Raw genomic sequence first — 19,566 nt, forward strand, 5'->3', positions numbered from 1 at the left:
GACTCGATTCTTCTTTTACGTTTGATGCAAATTTAGGTACCCTTGAAGCTTTTATTCATAAAAATAAAAAAAATGGCTGCAAATCCTATTTTAAGAGCTTTAAAATGAGCTATATATGAAGCAATGTAAAACAATATTTGTTACCTTTTCAAAAAAACAACTACTAGTGGCATCTTGTCTTTTTTTGGACCTAAGCATTCAAAGAGGCGTTTCATGGTCAAAGCGGCCAAAAAATGCCTGTTTTATTATCTTCGCCCAATTTTCAATACAATAAAAGTTCAGAACTTTATATAGTGCAATAATGTCTATCTTAAAATTGGTCAGAAATATCCCTCAGGATGACAGAATAGATAGAAAACTTGAAAATGTTTCATTTCTTCAGGTGTTTTTGCTTCCTAGAGCAAACGTTTAGAAGAAAAAAGCACATTTGTTCGTTTTACGTAACGTCCTCTATTAGGGGAGTTCAACAATAATATTTTTACACATTTGGTGTCTATTTATACCCCACAAGTGGACAAAATACATAGAATACTCGAAAAAAATTCGTTTCTCCAGGTATTTTTGCTTCATAGAGCAAAATTTTAGAGAAAGAAAGTGCAAATTTATTGTATTTATATAATCTCCTATATTGGGCAAACTCAAAAACATAAATTTTATATTCATTGGACGCCTATTGATACCCCACAGGATGAAAGAATACAAAGAATCCTTGAAATTCGTTTCTCCAGGTATTTTTTCTTCCTAGAGCAAGGTTTATCCGTAATATGCCTAGATATTTTTATTGGCACAAAAAGACGCAAGTAAGAGGGGTTTGAGATAAGCGGTCAAAAAAATGGCCCACTGGGGATTTTTTAATATTTTTTTGCAAATAATTTTTTCCAAAAAAATAGGCAATTTAACAAGTGAAACTGAGTTTTGTTGCAAAAATTTGCAATTTGGAAGTAACTAGAGGTTAGCAGGTGTTCTACCACGGCCATTTGAATTCCAGGAAATTCAAAGTGTTTGACATAAAAGAGCGATATAGAGCAAACAGTTCTTCAAAAAAGGACTGCATTGCAAAATTTTTCAAAATTTTTTTTGAAAAGAGTAACTTTATAAATCACCAAAAACTTGAAAGGCTAACGTAACAAGAAAGTTGAAACTCACAAAAACAGACTGTTGCAATTTCAGCCACAACTTTGAAAACAACACAAAAAACGTTGTGTTTTTTTCAGTAGGAACAACCCACGGCAAAACCAATTACAGAGTTTCTGAATTTGGTCCACGGAAGCCGCGGATTTAGCATACCCCGCAAACAACGAAAACGGGTTTCAAGTTCAAAACAAAAGCCATAAAGGTGATAGATCAACGTAATAGCTCAAAAATCAAAAAAGCCTCGAAAAAAAACAATTCATAGGACCATTTTCAAATTGATCGAATATATTTCAATTTTTTTGTTGCAAATTTTGGTTTTTTAAAACTTTTTCTCGCAATTTGCAATCGGCATAACTGAAACTGGCTTGTGGCTTAATTTTGGTTCTAAAAATTCATATGCACAGTATTGGATTATATTATCTAATCGGTTTTGAGAAAAAAACGTTCCGAATTTCGGCCCGGGAAGTTTCTTTTAGTTTGGCCAATTCAGTGTTTCTTCGGAACCAATGAGAATTTCCATATAAAACAACTCAATTGCAAGTCGAGTTGTTGGCCACATGTCACAGACAAATGCGGCTATTACAAAAATTCCAGTAACAGTTTTTTCTTAAGAAGTTGTGTTGATGTCGACTTCGAAGTCGGACCGTGCACCAGAAAAATTGCGGCCATTTCGAAGCGTTAGTTATTTAACTTTTATAGAAAACGTCCTTCGATTGCTGTTGTCACACAGTGGAGTGCACTTTAAAACAAACAGACCCACTAGTTCTAGAAAGGGGAAAATTGAAACAATTTTTCTGCTAGGAAGTCCTGGAGAATCTCATTTTTGAATGGTCACGGACACTGACTTAATTCGTTCTAAGCCTAGTTTCTTGCAACGGTCAGGTATTTATTTATACAGGGATGAGGCTAGAGTATAAAAACTCTTAAAAAACGTATTTGGTAATATTTACAGCTTTTGATTGCATCAGAGCAGTTTTTCTGAATTAGGGTATAGAAAATCATTCCAATATCGCTCCGCTTTCTAAAACCCTAAACTTACCTAAATGGTCCATGAGTGCCATTCTTATAATCGCAGCACATGCGTCTATAATTTTCGTTGAAAAAAAGTAGGAGCCATTGGTGCCACATTTAGATAATTTTTCGGATTTACTACAAATTTGTGAATCAAATATATGTCGTTTTGCTCTTGTGTAATCAATCCTAAAATTTGATGATTCATCAAGGTCGAATTTGGTTAAAACAAATATATCCGCGCAAACTACAACGTAGGGAATTTGCAACGATAGGTGTTTCATTTCGTGAGTTATTCATTATACATCCAAAATCTTTACTTTTTACAAAAGTTTTTAGACTTCAGCACGAGAAATGACAATTTTGAGAAAAACTGATATTTACCGCCCTCTTAAGATCCCAATTAGCTATTGGTTCAAGAAAGTGATTCTTGACCAAATGAACTATATATCAATTCATTTGAGCAATAGTTCGTAGAAAAACTTTACATCATATACAAATCGAACTTTCAACTAGGTGACAACTGTTTCCAGGAGGCATAAACGCACCTAAACGGTCAAAATGTAACCGTTTTTTATCCTCGCGCAATTGTTCACATAAGAAGCCTTCAAAACGTTATATAAAGCTTTTGTACCATTCTTAAAAGTGGGCGGACTCAGCCACTATTTACCAAGCCATAATTGACTCGATTTTTCTTTTATGATTGATGCCATTTCAGGTACCCTTGAAGCCATCATTTAATTTGAGTAATATATATGACTGCAAAGTTTTTTAAAGAACAATAAAATGAGTTATGTATAAAGTAATATATGAGCCAATGATTGTTACCTTTTGAGCAAAACAAATACTAGAGGCATCTTGTCATTTTTGGACCTAGGCGTTCAAAGAGTCTTTTCATGATCAAAGCGGCCAAAAACTGTCTTTTTTGTTATCTTCGCCAAATTTTATATACAATAGCAATTAAACTTTTACACACAGCTAATATGTCTGTCTTAAAATTGGTCAGATTTACCCCTCAGGGTGACAGAATAGATAGAAAACTTGAAAATATTTCGCTTCTTCAGGTATTTTTGCTTCCAAGATCAAACGTTTAGAAGGAAAAAGCACGAAAAAGCGCACGTCTTACGTAAACTCCTTTGTTAGGGGAGTTCAAAAATATTATTTTAATACACATTGGGTGTCTATTTATACCCAACAACTGGACAGAATACATAGAATACTTGAAAATAATTCGTTTCTCCAGGTATTTTTGCTTCACAGAGCAAAAGTTTAGAAGAAGAAAGTAAAAATTTATTGTCTTTATAAAATCTCCTATATTGGGCGAGTTCAAAAATATATATTTTATATTCATTGGACGCCTATTTATACCCCACATGATGACAGAATACATAGAATCCTTGAAATTCGTGTCTCCAGGTATTTTTTCTTCCTAGAGCAATGTTTTTCCGTAATATGCCTGGCTTTTTTTATTAGCGCAAAAAGTCGTACGTGAGAGGGGTTTGGGATAAGGGGTCAAAAAAGTCCCCACTGGGCAAATTGGCTCACTGGGGATTTTTTTTGTGCGAATGATTTTTGCCAAAAAAAAATAGGAAATTTAACAAGTGAAACTGAAATTCACGTGGAAGTCATTACCTGGCTTCACAATTGTTGTCGAATGCCTCGATTTAAATGGAGGAAAGACATGTTTGTTAGAGCTGTTTGTCAAAGTTATGCCAGTTATGTTTACCAATTGACCTGAACTGCCACCCTAATTTGGACGAATTTTTTTTTTCGCGTTTGTTAAATTTCTGTTTGAATTATTGCACTTTTATCATTTAACTTTTGAAAGGCTTGAAAATGAGAAGTGTCTTTTTTTTGTCGTAGTTTCACAACACTTTTGAGCCCATTTTTTGATTCGGCCATCATCCCCAGAACACTTACCCAAATTCCAAGGAGTAGTAGGAGTGGAGTAGGAAAATGGGCACCGGGCCAATTCCGAATTTGGTCAAAAAATCCATTTCTGAATTTGGGCAACCCTCTTCTGAATTTGGGAGGCGGAAGTTTTTCCTAAAATGGTCTTCTTAATTTGGGAGGCGGTTTTTCAGGGCCGTTCTGAAAATGGGCGAAGAAATTGCCCAAATTCAGAAATGGCTGCTACTACTACTACTACTACTACTACTACTACTACTACTACGGCATTTCTGAATTTGGTCCACCAAATCCACGGATTTAGCATACCCCCGCGAACAATGAAAACGCGTTCCGCGTCCAAAACACATGCCATAACGTGATAGGTCAACGTATTTGTAGCTCAAAAATCGAAAAAAGCCCCGAAAAAACAGTTCATAGGACCATTTTTAAGTTGATCGAAAATTTTTCAAATTTTTTGTTTTTTTTGCAAATTTTGGTATTTTTTTAAACTTTTTCTCACAATTTTTCCAAAAAAATTGTATTCAGAATAAAGTACGGCTCACGCACAATCCGTAGCAAATTGATTGATGGTTTTAAATTGAATATTCGAGGATTTATGAACCGAGCGGAGTAGGGTACCAAAAGCGGCCAAACACCACAAAAACTGCGAAATCGAGAAAATGCATTTTCTCCGCGATTACACGTTTTTTCGCAAAAATTTTTTGATATGTGTCCTGTCGGAGTACGTTAAAGCGTATTTGGTATTTGCAAGATAGTGCGTAGACTTTTTAGAAACGACCGTTTTTTCAGCTTGTGATTCAGGTTTGTACTAGTAGACATCAACTGCAAAACCCAAGGATCCAAAAAAAAGTGATTTGGCAAAAATCATCATAGAAACCTGAAATTTTGCATGTGGCTTCCTTTTAGTACAACAAATTCATATGCAAAGTTTTGAAACAAATGATCTTATTGATTTCGAGAAAAAAGGGTTGAAAAAAAAGCGTTCTAAATTTGGGAGGCGGAAGTTTCCCTTAGTCTGGCCACTTCAGCATTTCTTCTGAACCCATGAGAATTTGCAACTAAAACAACTCTTTTGAAAGTCGAGTTTTTGGGCACATGCCGGAGACAAATGCGGCCATAAAAAAAATGCCAGTGACAGTTTTTTTTTAAGAAGTTGTGTTGATGTCAATTTCGAAATCAGACCGTTCATCAGAAAACTTGAGGCCATTTCAAAGCAATAGTTATTTAACTTTTAAAAAAAGCTGCCTTTGATTGCTGCTGTAATGCAGTGATGGTCTCCTTAAAAAAACAGACCTACAAGTTCTAAAAGGGGGCAAATTGAAACAATTTTTCTGCAAGGAAGTCCTAGAATTTTTCATTTTTGAATGATCACTGACACTGACTTAATTCGTTCTACGCCTCGTTTTTTTGCAGCGATCAGGTATTTAGTTTTACCGGGATGAGGCTAAAGTAAAAAAAAAATCTGTAAAAAACGTTTTTGGTGATATTTAGAGCTTTTGATTGCATCAGCGAAATTTTTCTGAATTTGGGTATGGAAAATTATTCCAATTCCAATCCGCTTATATAAAAATACTCTAGGCACTCTAAACGTACCTAAATGGTCCAAAAACGCAATTTTTATAATCTTAGCAGATTTTTCTGCAAATGGCATTGAAAAAAAACATGAACCAATGGTTCTGCTTTTAAATAAGTATTCGCATTTACTGCAAATCTATAAATCAAAAATATTTCAGTTTGCTTTTCTCTAATCAATCCTGTACTTGAGATCTTCTACGCAAAAATTGGACACAAACAAATATGTCCACGTCAACTACAATGTAGGAGCTTTGCAACGATATGTGTTTCATTTGGTTAGTTATTCAATTAACATCCAATATCTTTACTTTTTACAAAAATTTTTAGAAATCAGCACGAAAAATGACAGTTTTGAAAAAAAGTGATACTTACAGCCCTCTTACGATCCCAATTAGCTAAGGGCTACAATGAAGGGATTCTTGTCTTCAAAGTGGACTATATATCAATTCACTTGAGTGATTATTCGTTGAGAAATTTTACATCATATACAAATCGAAATTTCAACTCGCTGACCAGTGCTTCTAGGAGACATAAACGCACCTAAACGGTCAAAAAGTGCCCGTTTCTTTTTCCTTGCGCAATTGTCTACACAAGAGCTTTTCAAAACTTTATATAGGGTCATTGTACCAGTCTTAAAAGTGGGCGGCCTCAGCCACTATTTACCAAGTCATAATAGCTTCGATTTTTCTTTTATCTTTGAAGCCACTTTAGGTACCCTTGAAGCAATCGTTTACAAAAAATAAAACATACGACTGCAAAGCCTATCTAAAATGCATTAAAATGAGCTATAAAGAACGCAAATTGAGCTAATATTTGTTACGTTCTGAGTAAAACAAACAAACATCGAATCTTGTCTTTTTTGGGCCTAAGCGTTCAAAGGGTCGTTTCATGGTCAAAGCGGTCAAAAAACGCATGTTATATTATCATTGCGCAATTTTGTAAACAAGATCTTTTCGAAACTTTATATAGAGCTATTGTACTATTAAAAAAATGGGTAGACTTAGCCAATATTTACCAAGTCATAAACGACTCGATTTTTCTTTTATGTTTGATGCCAATTTAGGTACCCTTGAGGCTTTTATTCATAAAAGTAAAAAATGGCTGCAAGTCCTATTTTATGAGCTTTAAAATGAGCTATATATGAAGCAATGTAAAACAATATTTGTTACCTTTTCAAAAAAACAATCACTAGTTCTATCTTGCCTTTTTTGGACCTAAGCGTTCAAAGAGGCGTTTCATGTTCAAAGTGGCCAAAAAATGCCTGTTTTATTATCTTCGCCCAATTTTCAATACGAAAAAATATCAAAAGTTTTTATACTACAATAATGTCGATCTTAAAATTGGTCAAAAATACCCTCAGGATGACAGAATAGATAGAAAACTTGAAAATATTTCGTTTCTCCAGGTATTTTTGCTTCCTAGAGCAAAAGTTTAGAGAAAAAAAGTGCAAATTTATTGTTTTAATATAATCTCCCACATTGAAGAAGTTCAAAAATACAATTTTTAACTCATGGGACGCCTATTTATACACCACAGGATGACAGAATACATAGAATCCTTGAAATTCGTTTCTCCAGGTATTTTTCTCCCTAAACAATGTTTTTCCGCAAAAACCCTGGAATTTTTTATTAGCGCAAAATGACGCACGCAAAAGAAGTTTGTGATGAGGGGTCAAAAAAATCCCCAGTGGGCCAAATGGCCCACTGGGGATTTTTTTTTATGTTTTTTGCAAATAATTTTTTTCTAAAAATAGGCAATTCATCAATTGAAACTGAGTTTCGGTGCAAAAATTTGACACTTGAAGGAAATTGGTGGTTAGCAAATATTTTTGCAAGGCAATTTGTTTTCCTGGAAAGCCAAAATGTTTGAGATAAAACAGTGATATCGTGCAAACAGTTCTTCAAAAAAGGATCTCATTGAAAAATTTTTCGAAAACTTTTGTGAAAAGAGTGCTTTACAAATCGCCAAATGCATGAAACGCTAATGTAACAAATTACTTGAAACTCACAAATAACAGACTAATCCAATTGCAGCCGGAACTTCCAAAAAAACGCAAAAAACGTTGTTTTTTAGTTGTTTTTTTAATAGGAACAATATTTTTTTTCACGGCTCTCCACGTCAAAACGAAATACGGCTGTCTTTCCGTAATACGCCTGGAATTTTTTATTAGCGCAAAATGACGCACGCAAAAGAGGTTTGGGATGAGGGGTCAAAAAAAAATCCCCAGTGGGCCAAATGACCCATTGGGGATTTTTTTATGTTTTTTGCAAATAATTTTTTTCTAAAAGTAGGCAATTTATCAAGTGAAACTGAGTTTCGGTGCAAAAATTTGACATTTGGAGGAAACTGGCGGTTAGCACATCTTCTCTCAAGGCCATTTCTTTTCCTGGAAAGCCAAAATGTTTTAGATAAAACAGTGATATCGTGCAAACAGTTCTTCAAAAAAGGATCTCATTGAAAAATTTTTCGAAAACTTTTGTGAAAAGAGTAACTTTACAAATCGCCAAATGCATGAAACGCTAATGTAACAAAACACTTGAAACTCAAAAATAACAGACTAGTCCAATTGCAGCCAGAACTTCCAAAACAACGCAAAAAACATTGTTTTTTTTTTAATAGGAACAATATTTTTTTTCACGGCTCTCCACGTCAGAACGAAATACGGCTGTCTTTCCGTAATACGCCTGGAATTTTTTATTAGCGCAAAATGACGCACGCAAAAAAAGTTTGGGATAAGGGGTCAAAAACAAATCCCCAGTGGGCCAAATGGCCCACTGGGGATTTTTTTAATGTTTTTTGCAAATCATTTTTTTCTAAAAGTAGGCAATTTATCAAGTGAAACTGAGTTTCGGTGCAAAAATTTGACATTTGGAGGAAACTGGCGGTTAGCCGATCTTCTCTCAAAGCCATTCGTTTTCCTGGAAAGCCAAAATGTTTGAGATAAAACAGTGATATAGTGCAAACAGTTCTTCAAAAAAGGATCTCATCGAAAAATTTTTCGAAAACTTTTGTGAAAAGAGTAACTTTACAAATCGCCAAATGCATGAAACGCTAATGTAACAAAACACTTGAAACTCACAAATAAAAGACTAATCCAATTGCGGCCAGAACTTCCAAAAAACGCAAAAAACGTTGTTTTTTTAGTTGTTTTTTTATTAGGAACAATATTTTTTTTCACGGCTCTCCACGTCAAAACGAAATACGGCTGTCTTTCCGTAATACGCCTGGAATTTTTTATTAGCGCAAAATGACGCACGCAAAAGAAGTTTGTAATGAGGGGTCAAAAAAAATCCCCAGTGGGCCAAATGGCCCACTGGGGATTTTTTTAATGTTTTTTGCAAATAATTTTTTTTTAAAAATAGGCAATTTATCAATTGAAACTGAGTTTCGGTGCAAAAATTTGACACTTGAAGGAAATTGGAGGTTAGCAAATATTTTTGCAAGGCAATTTGTTTTCCTGGAAAGCCAAAATGTTTGGGATAAAACAGTGATATCGTGCAAACAGTTCTTCAAAAAAGGATCTCATTGAAAAATTTTTCGAAAACTTTTGTGAAAAGAGTGTTTTTACAAATCGCCAAATGCATGAAACGCTAATGTAACAAATTACTTGAAACTCACAAACAACAGACTAATCCAATTGCAGCCGGAACTTCCAAAAAAACGCAAAAAACGTTGTTTTTTAGTTGTTTTTTTAATAGGAACAATATTTTTTTTCACGGCTCTCCACGTCAAAAGGAAATACGGCTGTCTTTCCGTAATACGCCTGGAATTTTTTATTAGCGCAAAATGACGCACGCAAAAGAGGTTTGGGATGAGGGGTCAAAAAAAATCCCCAGTGGGCCAAATGACCCACTGGGGATTTTTTTATGTTTTTTGCAAATAATTTTTTTTCCAAAAGTAGGCAATTTATCAAGTGAAACTGAGTTTCGGTGCAAAAATTTGACATTTGGAGGAAACTGGCGGTTAGCCGATCTTCTCTCAAGCCATTCGTTTTCCTGGAAAGCCAAAATGTTTGAGATAAAACAGTGATATAGTGCAAACAGTTCTTCAAAAAAGGATCTCATCGAAAAATTTTTCGAAAACTTTTGTGAAAAGAGTAACTTTACAAATCGCCAAATGCATGAAACGCTAATGTAACAAAACACTTGAAACTCACAAATAAAAGACTAATCCAATTGCGGCCAGAACTTCCAAAAAACGCAAAAAACGTTGTTTTTTTAGTTGTTTTTTTATTAGGAACAATATTTTTTTTCACGGCTCTCCACGTCAAAACGAAATACGGCTGTCTTTCCGTTATACGCCTGGAATTTTTTATTAGCGCAAAATGACGCACGCAAAAGAGGTTTGTGATGAGGGGTCAAAAAAAATCCCCAGTGGGCCAAATGGCCCACTGGGGATTTTTTTTATGTTTTTTGCAAATAATTTTTTTTTAAAAATAGGCAATTTATCAATTGAAACTGAGTTTCGGTGCAAAAATTTGACACTTGAAGGAAATTGGTGGTTAGCAAATATTTTTGCAAGGCAATTTGTTTTCCTGGAAAGCCAAAATGTTTGAGATAAAACAGTGATATCGTGCAAACAGTTCTTCAAAAAAGGATCTCATTGAAAAATTTTTCGAAAACTTTTGTGAAAAGAGTGTTTTTACAAATCGCCAAATGCATGAAGCGCTAATGTAACAAAACACTTGAAACTCACAAATAACAGACTAATCCAATTGCAGCCGGAACTTCCAAAAAAACGCAAAAAACGTGGTTTTTTAGTAGTTTTTTTAATAGGAACAATATTTTTTTTCACGGCTCTCCACGTCAAAACGAAATACGGCTGTCTTTCCGTAATACGCCTGGAATTTTTTATTAGCGCAAAATGACGCACGCAAAAGAGGTTTGGGATGAGGGGTCAAAAAAAATCCCCAGTGGGCCAAATGGCCCACTGGGGATTTTTTTATGTTTTTTGCAAATCATTTTTTTTCTAAAAGTAGGCAATTTATCAAGTGAAACTGAGTTTCGGTGCAAAAATTTGACATTTGGAGGAAACTGGCGGTTAGCACATCTTCTCTCAAGGCCATTTATTTTCCTGGAAAGCCAAAATGTTTGAGATAAAACAGTGATATCGTGCAAACAGTTCTTCAAAAAAGGATCTCATAGAAAAATTTTTCGAAAACTTTTGTGAAAAGAGTAACTTTACAAATCGCCAAATGCATGAAACGCTAATGTAACAAAACACTTGAAACTCACAAACAACAGACTAGTCCAATTGCAGCCAGAACTTCCAAAACAACGCAAAAAACGTTGTTTTTTCAGTTGTTTTTTTATTAGGAACAATATTTTTTTTCACGGCTCTCCACGTCAAAACGAAATACGGCTGTCTTTCAGTAATACGCCTGGAATTTTTTATTAGCGCAAAATGACGCACGCAAAAAAGGTTTGGGATGAGGGGTCAAAAAAAAATCCCCAGTGGGCCAAATGGCCCACTGGGGATTTTTTTATGTTTTTTGCAAATCATTTTTTTCTAAAAGTAGGCAATTTATCAAGTGAAACTGAGTTTCGGTGCAAAAATTTGACATTTGGAGGAAACTGGCGGTTAGCCGATCTTCTCTCAAGGCCATTTTTTTTCCTGGAAAGCCAAAATGTTTGAGATAAAACAGTGATATCGTGCAAACAGCTCTTCAAAAAAGGATCTCATCGAAAAATTTTTCGAAAACTTTTGTGAAAAGAGTGTTTTTACAAATCGCCAAATGCATGAAACGCTAATGTAACAAAACACTTGAAACTCACAAATAAAAGACTAATCCAATTGCAGCCGGAACTTCCAAAAAACGCAAAAAACGTTGTTTTTTAGTTGTTTTTTTAATAGGAACAATATTTTTTTTCACGGCTCTCCACGTCAAAACGAAATACGGCTGTCTTTCCGGAATACGCCTGGAATTTTTTATTAGCGCAAAATGACGCACGCAAAAAAGGTTTGGGATGAGAAGTCAAAAAAATCCCCAGTGGGCCAAATGGCCCATCATTTTTTTCTAAAAGTAGGCAATTTATCAAGTGAAACTGAGTTTCGGTGCAAAAAATTGACATTTGGAGGAAACTGGCGGTTAGCCGATCTTCTCTCAAGGCCTTTCATTTTCCTGGAAAGCCAAAATGTTTGAGATAAAACAGTGATATAGTGCAAACAGTTCTTCAAAAAAGGATCTCATCGAAAAATTTTTCGAAAACTTTTGTGAAAAGAGTAACTTTACAAATCGCCAAATGCATGAAACGCTAATGTAATAAAACACTTGAAACTCACAAATACCAGACAAATCCAATTGCAGCCGGAACTTCCAAAACAACGCAAAAAACGTTGTTTTCTTTGAATAGGAACAATGTTTTTTTCACGGCTCTCCACGTCAAAACGAAATACGGCTGTCTTTCGGTAATACGCCTGGAATTTTTTATTAGCGCAAAATGACGCACGCAAAAAAAGTTTGGGATGGGGGGTCAAAAAAAAATCCCCAGTGGGCCAAATGGCCCACTGGGGATTTTTTTAATGTTTTTTGCAAATCATTTTTTTCTAAAAGTAGGCAATTTATCAAGTGAAACTGAGTTTCGGTGCAAAAAATAGACATTTGGAGGAAACTGGCGGTTAGCCGATCTTCTCTCAAGGCCATTCGTTTTCCTGGAAAGCCAAAATGTTTGAGATAAAACAGTGATATAGTGCAAACAGTTCTTCAAAAAAGGATCTCATCGAAAAATTTTTCGAAAACTTTTGTGAAAAGAGTAACTTTACAAATCGCCAAATGCATGAAACGCTAATGTAATAAAACAATTGAAACTCACAAATACCAGACAAATCCAATTGCAGCCGGAACTTCCAAAACAACGCAAAAAACGTTGTTTTATTTGAATAGGAACAATTTTTTTCACGAATGCCCAACATAATCTTAGAATTCGCCCTACGTGGACAGATACATCACGAGGAAGTCATATCCTAGCTTCACAACTGCTGCCGACTGCTTCGATTTAAATAGAGGAAAGACATGTTTGTTATAGCTGTTTGTCAAAGTTATGCCTGTTATGTTTAACAATTGACCTGCACTGCCACATAAATTTGGGCGAATTTTTTTTCGTGTTTGGTGTTTGTTAAATTTCTGGTCGAATTTTTGCATTTTAATCATTAAACTTTTGAAAGTCTTGAAAATGAGAAGTGTCTTTCTTTTGTCGTAGTTTCACAACCCTTTTTAGCCCAATTTCTGATTCGGCCATCATCCCCATAACACTTACCCAAATTCCAAGGAGTAGTAGGAGTGGAGTAGGAAAATGGGCACCGGGCCAATTCCGAAATTGGTCAAAAAATCCATTTCTGAATTTGGGCAACCCTCTTCTGAATTTGGGAGGCGGAAGTTTTTCGTAAAATGGTCTTCTTAATTTGGGTAAAATGTTTTTCACGGCTATTCTGAAAATGGTCGAAGAAATTGCCCAAATTCAGAAAAGGCTACTACTACTACTACTACTACTACTACTACTACTACTACTACTACTACTACTACTACTACTACGGCATTTCTGAATTTGGACCACCAAATCCACGGATTTAGCATACCCCCGCGAACAATGAAAACGCGTTCCGGGTCCAAAACACATGCCATAACGTGATAGGTCAACGTATTTGTAGCTCAAAAATCGAAAAAAGCCCCGAAAAAACAGTTCATAGGACCATTTTTAAGAGTTGACCGAAAATTTTTCAAATTTTTTTTTTGCAAATTTTGGTATTTTTTTAGACTTTTTCTCACAATTTTTCCAAAAAAAATGCATTCTGAATAAAGTACGGCTCACGCACAATCCGTAGCAAATTGATTGATGGTTTTAAATTGAATATTCGAGGATTTATGAACCGAGCGGAGTAGGGTACCAAAAGCGGCCAAACACCACAAAAACTGCGAAATCCAGAAAATGCATTTTCTCCGCAAATACACGTTCTTTTGCAAAAATTTTTTGATATGTGTCCTGTCGGAGTACTTTAAAGCATATTTGGTATTTGCAAGATAGTGCGTAGTCTTTTTAGAAACGACCGTTTTTTCAGCTTTTGATTCAGGTTTGTACTAGTAGACCTCACCTGCAAAACCCAAGGATCCAAAAATAAGTGATTTGGCAAAAATCATCATAGAAACCTGAAATTTTGCATGTGCCTTCCCTTTAGTACAACAAACTCATATGCAAAGTTTTGAATCAAATGATCTTATTGATTTTGAGAAAAAAGGGTTGAAAAAAAAGCGTTCTTAATTTGGGAGGCGGAAGTTTCCCTTAGTCTGGCCACTTCAGCATTTCTCCTGAACCCATGAGAATTTGCCACTAAAACAACTCATTTGAAAGTCGAGATTTTAGGCACATGCCGGAGACAAATGCGGCCATAAAAAAAATGCCAGTGACAGTTTTTTTTTTTAAGAAGTTGTGTTGATGTCAATTTCGAAATCAGACCGTTCATCAGAAAACTTGAGGCCATTTCAAAGCAACAGTTATTTAACTTTTAAAAAAAGCTGCCTTTGATTGCTGCTGTAGTGCAGTGATGGTCTCTTTAAAAAAAGAGACCTACAAGTTCTAGAAGGGGGCAAATTGAAACAATTTTTCTGCAAGGAAGTCCTAGAATTTTTCATTTTTGAATGATCACTGACACTGACTTAATTCGTTCTACGCCTCGTTTTTTTGCAGCGATCAGGTATTTATTTTTACCGGGATGAGGCTAAAGTAAAAAAAAATCTGTAAAAAACGTTTTTGGTGATATTTAGAGCTTTTGATTGCATCAGCGAAATTTTTCTGAATTTGGGTATGGAAAATTATTCCAATTCCAATCCGCTTATATAAAAATACTCTAGGTACCCTAAACGTACCTAAATGGTCCAAAAGCGCAATTTTTATAATCTTAGCAGATTTGTCTGCAAATGGCATTGAAAAAAAAAACATGAACCAATGGTTCTGCTTTTATATAAGTATTCGCATTTACTGCAAATCTATAAATCAAAAATATTTCAATTTGCTTTTCTCTAATCAATCCTGTACTTGAGATCTTCTACGCAAAAATTGGACACAAACAAATATGTCCACGTCAACTACAATGTAGGAGCTTTGCAACGATATGTGTTTCATTTGGTTAGTTATTCAATTAACATCCAATATCTTTACTTTTTACAAAAATTTTTAGAAATCAGCACGAAAAATGACAGTTTTGAAAAAAAGTGATTCTTACAGCCCTTTTACGATCCCAATTAGCTAATGGCTGCAACAAAAGGATTCTTGTCTTCAAAGTGGACTATATATCAATTCACTTGAGTGATTATTCGTTGAGAAATTTTACATCATATACAAATCGAAATTTCAACTCGCTGACCAGTGCTTCTAGGAGACATAAACGCACCTAAACGGTCAAAAAGTGCTCGTTTCTTTTTCCTTGCGCAATTGTCTACACAAGAGCTTTTCAAAACTTTATATAGGGTCATTGTACCAGTCTTAAAAATGGGCGGACTCAGCTACTATTTACCAAGTCATAATAGCTTCGATTTTTCTTTTATCTTTGAAGCCACTTTAGGTACCCTTGAAGCAATCGTTTACAAAAAATAAAACATACGACTGCAAAGCCTATCTTAAATGCATTAAAAATGAGCTATAAAGAACGCAAATTGAGCTAATATTTGTTACGTTCTGAGTAAAACAAACAAACATCGAATCTTGTCTATTTTGGGCCTAAGCGTTCAAAGGGTCGTTTCATGGTCAAAGCGGTCAAAAAACGCATGTTATATTATCATCGCGCAATTTTGTAAACAAGATCTTTTCGAAACTTTATATAGAACTATTATACTATTAAAAAAAATGGGTAGACTTAGCCAATATTTACCAAGTCATAAACGACTCGATTTTTCTTTTATGTTTGATGCCAATTTAGGTACCCTTGAGGCTTTTATTCATAAAAGTAAAAAATATGGCTGCAAGTCCTATTTTATGTGCTTTAAAATGAGCTATATATGAAGCAATGTAAAACAATATTTGTTACCTTTTCAAAAAAAACAATCACTAGTTCTATCTTGCCTTTTTTGGACCTAAGCGTTCAAAGAGGCGTTTCATGTTCAAAGCGGCCAAAAAATGCCTGTTTTCTTATCTTCGCCCAATTTTCAATACAAAAAAACTTCAAAAATTTATAAACTGCAATAATGTCGATCTTAAAATTGGTCAAAAATACCCTCAGGATGACAGAATAGATAGAAAACTTGAAAATATTTCGTTTCTCCAGGTATTTTTGCTTCCTAGAGCAAAAGTTTAGAGAAAGAAAGTGCAAATTTATTGTTTTAATATAATTTCCCACATTGAAGAAGTTCAAAAATACAATTTTTAACTCATTGGACGCCTATTTATACACCACAGGATGACAGAATACATAGAATCCTTGAAATTCGTTTCTCCAGGTATTTTTCTCCCTAAAGCAATGTTTTTCCGCAAAAAGCCTGGAATTTTTTATTAGCGCAAAATGACGCACGCAAAAAAACTTTGGAATGGGGGGTCAAAAAAAATCCCCAGTGGGCCAAATGGCCCACTGGAGATTTTTTTAATGTTTTTTGCAAATCATTTTTTTCTAAAAATAGGCAATTTATCAATTGAAACTGAGTTTCGGTGCAAAAATTTGACACTTGAAGGAAATTGGTGGTTAGCAAATATTTTTGCAAGGCAATTTGTTTTCCTGAAATGGCAAAATGTTTGAGATAAAACAGTGATATCGTGCAAACAGTTCTTCAAAAAAGGATCTCATTGAAAAATTTTTCGAAAACTTTTGTGAAAAGAGTGTTTTTACAAATCGCCAAATGCATGAAACGCTAATGTAAAAAAACACTTGAAACTCACAAATAACAGACTAATCCAATTGCAGCCGGAACTTCCAAAAAAACGCAAAAAACGTTGTTTTTTATTTGTTTTTTTAATAGGAACAATATTTTTTTCACGGCTCTCCACGTCAAAACGAAATACGACTGTCTTTCCGTAATACGCCTGGAATTTTTTATTAGCGCAAAATGACGCACGCAAAAAAGGTTTGGGATGAGGGGTCGAAAAAAAATCCCCAGTGGGCCAAATGGCCCACTGGGGATTTTTTTTTTGTTTTTAGCAAATAATTTTTTTTCTAAAAGTAGGCAATTTATCAAGTGAAACTGAGTTTCGGTGCAAAAATTTGACATTTGGAGGAAACTGTCGGTTAGCACATCTTCTCTCAAGGCCATTTCTTTTCCTGGAAAGCCAAAATGTTTGAGATAAAATAGTGATATTGTGCAAACAGTTCTTCAAAAAGGATCTCATTGAAAAATTTTTCGAAAACTTTTGTGAAAAGAGTAACTTTACAAATCGCCAAATGCATGAAACGCTAATGTAACAAAACACTTGAAACTCACAAATAACAGACTAGTCCAATTGCAGCCAGAACTTCCAAAACAACGCAAAAAACATTGTTTTTTTTTAATAGGAGCAATATTTTTTTTCACGGCTCTCCACGTCAGAACGAAATACGGCTGTCTTTCCGTAATACGCCTGGAATTTTTTATTAGCGCAAAATGACGCACGCAAAAGAGGTTTGGGATGAGGGGTCAAAAAAAAATCCCCAGTGGGCCAAATGGCCCACTGGGGATTTTTTTATGTTTTTTGCAAATAATTTTTTTTCTAAAAGTAGGCAATTTATCAAGTGAAACTGAGTTTCGGTGCAAAAATTTGACATTTGGAGGAAACTGGCGGTTAGGACATCTTCTCTCAAGGCCATTTCTTTTCCTGGAAAGCCAAAATGTTTGAGATAAAACAGTGATATTGTGCAAACAGTTCTTCAAAAAAGGATCTCATTGAAAAATTTTTCGAAAACTTTTGTGAAAAGAGTGTTTTTACAAATCGCCAAATGCATGAAACGCTAATGTAACAAAACACTTGAAACTCACAAATAACAGACTAATCCAAATGCAGCCGGAACTTCCAAAAAAACGCAAAAAACGTTGTTTATTAGTGGTTTTTTTAATAGGAACAATATTTTTTTTCACGGCTCTCCACGTCAAAACGAAATACGGCTGTCTTTCCGTAATACGCCTGGAATTTTTTATTAGCGCAAAATGACGCACGCAAAAGAGGTTTGGGATGAGGGCTCAAAAAAAATCCCCAGTGGGCCAAATGGCCCACTGGGGATTTTTTTAATGTTTTTTGCAAATAATTTTTTTTTAAAAATAGGCAATTTATCAATTGAAACTGAGTTTCGGTGCAAAAATTTGACATTTGGAGGAAACTGGCGGTTAGCCGATCTTCTCTCAAGGCCATTCGTTTTCCTGGAAAGCCAAAATGTTTGAGATAAAACAGTGGTATAGTGCAAACAGTTCTTCAAAAAAGGATCTCTTCGAAAAATTTTTCGAAAACTTTTGTGAAAAGAGTAACTTTACAAATCGCCAAATGCATGAAACGCTAATGTAACAAAACAATTGAAACTCACAAATAAAAGACTAATCCAATTGCGGCCAGAACTTCCAAAAAACGCGAAAAACGTTGTTTTTTTAGTTGTTTTTTATTAGGAACAATATTTTTTTTCACGGCTCTCCACGTCAAAACGAAATACGGCTGTCTTTCCGTAATACGCCTGGAATTTTTTATTAGCGCAAAATGACGCACGCAAAAGAGGTTTGGGATGAGGGGTCAAAAAAAAATCCCCAGTGGGCCAAATGGCCCACTGGGGATTTTTTTTTATGTTTTTTGCAAATAATTTTTTTTCTAAAAGTAGGCAATTTATCAAGTGAAACTGAGTTTCGGTGCAAAAATTTGACATTTGGAGGAAACTGGTGGTTGGCACATCTTCTCTCAAGGCCATTTCTTTTCCTGGAAAGCCAAAATGTTTGAGATAAAACAGTGATATCGTGCAAACAGTTCTTCAAAAAAGGATCTCATTGAAAAATTTTTCGAAAGATTTTGTGAAAAGAGTAACTTTACAAATCGCCAAATGCATGAAACGCTAATGTAACAAAACACTTGAAATTCACAAATAACAGACTAATCCAATTGCAGCCGGAACTTCCAATAAAACGCAAAAAACGTTGTTTTTTAGTTGTTTTTTTAATAGGAACAATATTTTTTTTCACGGCTCTCCACGTCAAAACGAAATACGACTGTCTTTCCGTAATACGCCTGGAATTTTTTATTAGCGCAAAATGACGAACGCAAAAAAGGTTTAGGATGAGGGGTCAAAAAAAATCCCCAGTGGCCAAATGGCCCACTGGGGATTTTTTTAATGTTTTTTGCAAATCATTTTTTTCTAAAAGTAGGCAATTTATCAAGTGAAACTGAGTTTCGGTGCAAAAATTTGACATTTGGAGGAAACTGCCGGTTAGCCGATCTTCTCTCAAGGCCATTTCTTTTCCTGGAAAGCCAAAATGTTTGAGATAAAACAGTGTTATCGTGCAAAGAGTTCTTCAAAAAAGGATCTCATTGAAAAATTTTTCGAAAGCTTTTGTGAAAAGAGTAACTTTACAAATCGCCAAATGCATGAAACGCTAATGTTACAAAACACTTGAAACTCACAAATAACAGACTAGTCCAATTGCAGCCAGAACTTCCAAAACAACGCAAAAAACATTGTTTTTTTTAATAGGAACAATGTTTTTTTTCACGGCTCTCCACGTCAGAACGAAATACGGCTGTCTTTCCGTAATACGCCTGGAATTTTTTATTAGCGCAAAATGACGCACGCAAAAGAGGTTTGGGATGAGGGGTAAAAAAAAATCCCCAGTGGGCCAAATAGCCCACTGGGGATTTTTTTTTATGTTTTTTGCAAATAATTTTTTTTCTAAAAGTAGGCAATTTATCAAGTGAAACTGAGATTCGGTGCAAAAATTTGATATTTGGAGGAAACTGGCGGTTAGGACATCTTCTCTCAAGGCCATTTCTTTTCCTGGAAAGCCAAAATGTT

The sequence above is a fragment of the Convolutriloba macropyga genome, chromosome 13 (assembly GCF_964194025.1).
Source record: "Convolutriloba macropyga chromosome 13, txConMacr16.3, whole genome shotgun sequence".
Classification (NCBI taxonomy): Eukaryota; Metazoa; Xenacoelomorpha; order Acoela; family Convolutidae; genus Convolutriloba; species Convolutriloba macropyga.